This window comes from Lathyrus oleraceus, chromosome 7 (assembly GCF_024323335.1).
Source record: "Lathyrus oleraceus cultivar Zhongwan6 chromosome 7, CAAS_Psat_ZW6_1.0, whole genome shotgun sequence".
Lineage (NCBI taxonomy): Eukaryota > Viridiplantae > Streptophyta > Magnoliopsida > Fabales > Fabaceae > Lathyrus > Lathyrus oleraceus.
Genome location: NC_066585.1, coordinates 235,736,659 through 235,740,972, shown reverse-complemented (window position 1 = coordinate 235,740,972; position 4,314 = coordinate 235,736,659).

Below are 4,314 nucleotides of genomic sequence, written 5' to 3'. Positions count from 1 at the left end.
GTGGTCTCAGAGACTTATGTCTCTCACTAATGATGATATTGTTTGGTATGATTCTACCTTGAGTAATATGGATATTGTTGATATTTGTGGTGAATTCTCTAATGTGCCTCTCATTGGTACACAAGGAGGAATCAACTACAACCCTGCTTTGGCTCGTCGTCAACTTAGGTTCCCCTTGAGAGACAAACCTAATAACACTCAGTTATAAGGTATTTTCTATCAAGAGGGTAAAGATCCCCAACATTTGAAATAGAAGATGATACATGCTTGGCATAATATACATAGGAAAGGAAGATTCGAGCTTGGTCCGTGCAACTGTGTAGCTTTGGAAGCTTACACTACTTGGGTGAAGAAGAGAACTTTGGAGTTGAAGATGTCGTATGCTTGTGAGAGACCTATGTCTGTGATTATGGTTGAGCCATTAACTGTCCCTACGCAAGACGTAGAGGAGTTGGAAGACGCACTCACCAAGATGAAGCAAGAGAAGTACATGTGGGAAGAGCGGTTCCATGCTTTGAGCCGAAAACATGAGGAGTTGCAGCTTGAGTCAAAGGAAAAAGAGGCATTTATTTAGCTTCTTGAAGACCGAGTAGTGAAGAGACAGAGAGAGCCAGAGGGTCCATCTTCCTCTAGTATGCCTCAGCCTTCCGGTGCTTGGAAGAAGATTGTTGATCAGTCTGTCCTTGAGAAGGCTCAGATGAAGACATCCTCTGAGTCCGAGATTCTACGCATCCGAAGGAAGTATACACCAGCAGCCAAATCATCTGACACGGTTACTAAGGGATCCCTAGGAGTACCTAGGACACTTTGAGTGCTAATACCTTCCCTCTGTGTAACCAACCCCCTTACCTGTAATCTCTGGTATTTTATTAGTTTTGATTTGAAAACTTCTTATCTTTGGGTTTTGTTCGTACTTTTCCCTTTTCCTTTGGAAATAGTAAAAGCGCGGTGGCGACTCTGGTTTTATTGACGTTAAGTTTATCCATAGCTTAATGGTCATGAATTTACCGCTACAATAAGCATTGGCCAATTGCTTGACAAGGGATACAAGATTCACATGGAAAACAAAGAGATACACATTATGGATGCAAAATGAGCATTGGTCCTTAAAACACCTATGGATGCCAATAGAACCTTAAAGGTTAAGCTGAAGGGTTTTTAGCATAGTTGTATTGCTACAACAACAAGTAGAGAATAATGGATATGGCACTATCGTCTTAGACATCTCCATTTTTGAGATCTCAAAGACTTGCAAAAGAACATAATGGTAACGGGGTTGCCAACGATCAACATACCAGGTGAAATTTGTGAAGAATGTGTGTAAGTGAAGTAACATAAGGGTAAATTCAGTAAGAATGGAGGTTGTAGAATCAAGAATCACCTTGAGCTGGTGTATTCGGATGTGTGTTGACCGATGCAAGTAGATTCCATTGGTGGAAATAGATAATTTGTCACATTTATCGATAGTCATACTAGAAAGATATGGATATACCTAATCAAGAGAAAGGATGAGATATTTGAAGTGTTTAAGAAGTTCAAGTCTATGGTTAAGAGGTAATCTGGTCACAAACTGAAAGTGTTCAAAACGGATGGTGGAGACGAATATGTCTCAAAAGACTTTAAGAGGTTTTGTGATCAAGAAGGGATTATACATGGGGTAGTACCACCTTATACATCGCAGCAAAACAGTGTCACCGAAAGGAAGAATTGGTCGATCATTAACATGGTGAGAAGCATGTTAAAGGGGAGGAACTTTTCGAAAGAGTTATGGGAGAAACGGTATCCACGACTGTGTATTTATTGAATAGATGTCGTATAAAGAATCTTGATAATGTAACACCAGAGGAAGCATGGTCATGATTCAAACTGAATCTGAACCATTTGAGAGTTTTTGGTTTTGTAGTGTATCGACATGTTCCGGGACAACTTAGAGATAAGTTGGATGATAAAGGAAAAGTGGTGATACTTGTAGGGTATCACTCTACCGGTGGTTACAAGTTGTTTGATGCAACCAGGATGAGTGTTGTGATCAACCGAGACATCATTGTTGACAAAATCAAGGAGCTGAAAAAGCATGCAACAGGTTACGTAAAAGTTGCAACCAATTACAAGTTTGAAAATTAAGATTATGAAGAAACTGAAAGAGCATAAACTCCCATTGCCGAAGCCTGAATTGAAGAGAATTTTAGAAGATCAACAAGAAAAAGATGTTTTCCTCAAATACTCCAAGATTATGAGATGTTCTGAGACAACAAAGTCAATGATGATGGTAATTTCATCCATTTTACACTTATGGCCGAATTTGAACCCTTTAAAACGGAAGAGACTTTAAGTAATCCAAGTGGATTTGTGCTAAGAAGGAGGAGATAGAATCAATTGAAAAGAACAATACTTGGGAGTTGGTTGATTTATCAGATGGAAAGAAGCCAATTGGGGCGAAATGGGTCTTCAAAATGAAGGATAATCCCAAGGGTGAAATAATCTAGCATGGCTCGATTGGTTGTTAAGGGATTTTTGCAAAGAGAAGGCATAAACTTTGAAGAGGTATTTGCACCAGTTGCTAGGATTGAAACTATTAGGCTTGTTGTTGGTATTGAAAATAACCACAATTGACCCATCTACCAAATGGACGTCAAATCTGCATTTTTGAACGAACCGCTTGAGGAAGTGGTATGTGTAAGACAACCCCTTGGTTTTGTTGTCAGAAACCAAGAGATGAAGTTTTACAAGTTGAAGAAAGCGTTATATAGTTTGAAGAAGCTCCGAGAGCTTGGAAAAAAGAAATAGATGGTTTCCTAAATGAGGTTAGCTTCAAGAAATGTGTACCCGAGCATGGAGTGTATGTGAAGACGGATACAAGGGAATGCGTGATTATCCTTTGTCTATATGTAGACGACTTGTTGATAACGAGCAACAAAGGAAAGTGAATTTCTAAGTTCAAGGGTGAACGAAAAGAATGGTGAAGTTGAAAAGAAAAAAAGTGTGGAGATTGAGAAAAATACGAGTGATGAAGTAATGGGGGAGGAAGTGAAAAAGCCTAGATGGAGGAGTTCTAGAGTTGCAAAGGGAAAGGAGGTAGTGAGCACTACTCCAATCCAAAACCTTCCTTATCCTCATGCCTCGTCCAAAAGGGAGAATGAACGGCATTACGCCCGATTCATGGATATTTTTAAACAACTACAAATAAACATTCCGTTTGCTGAAGCCTTGGAGCAAATGCCCAAGTATGCCAAATTCATGAAGGACATACTTACAAAAAAACGGAGGTATACGGAACCGGAGACCATAGTCCTAGATGCGAGCTGTAGTGCCATTATTCAAAGGACACTTCCAAAAAAAGAGGTTGATCCGGGAAGAGTTACTTTGCCAGTTAAAATTGGAGATGCCTATGTCGGGAAGGGACTAATTGACTTGGGGTCAAGCATTAATCTTATACCTTTGTCAATTATAAAGAGGCTTGGCAACATTGAAATTAAGTCCATCCGAATGACGTTGCAATTGGCGGATAAGTCGACAACCCATCCTCATGGCGTAGCCCAAGATGTTTTGGTTAAAGTCGACAAATTCTTTTTCCCGGTCGATTTTATTGTTATTGATATGGAAGAAGATGATGATGCTCCGCTCATCTTGGGCCGACCGTTCATGAAAACCGCGTGAATGATGATAGACGTTGATGACAGTTTAATGAAGGTGAGAGTCCAAAATGAGGAAGTAACATTCGATCTATTCGAAGCAATGAAGCATTCAAAAGATAGAAATGATAGCTTTCGCATCGATGTGATCGAAGAAGCAGTTTTGGAGGTTTCTAAGCATATTCATGAGATATCTCCTATGGAGTTAGCTCTTGACGACTCATTGGAAGTTTTCACCGTTGAAGAAGAGCAAGCTCTTGAGGAATGCTTAAAGGAACTTGATGGTTTAGACGAACTACAACCGTGGGAAGTTGAGGAAGAAGACTTGAAGAAGGAGGTTACTGACGAAAAAGCGCCTATTGAATTGAAAATACTACCTTCTACTTTGAAGTATGTATTCCTAGATGAGACCGGAGCAAAGCCGGTCATCATAAGCAACCTTTTGACAAATGATGAAGAAGCCCGCTTGATCCATGTGCTAAAAAAAAATCAAGAAGCCATGGGTTGGACTCTTTCCGATCTAAAAGGAATTAGCCCTTCCTATTGCATGCACAAGATCTTGATGGAAGAGGATTTTAAGCCGGTAGCTCAACCACAACGCCGCTTAAATCCTACCATGAAGGAGGTTGTAAGAAAAGACGTTGTAAAGTTGTTGGATGCGGGAATGATTTACCCGATCTCG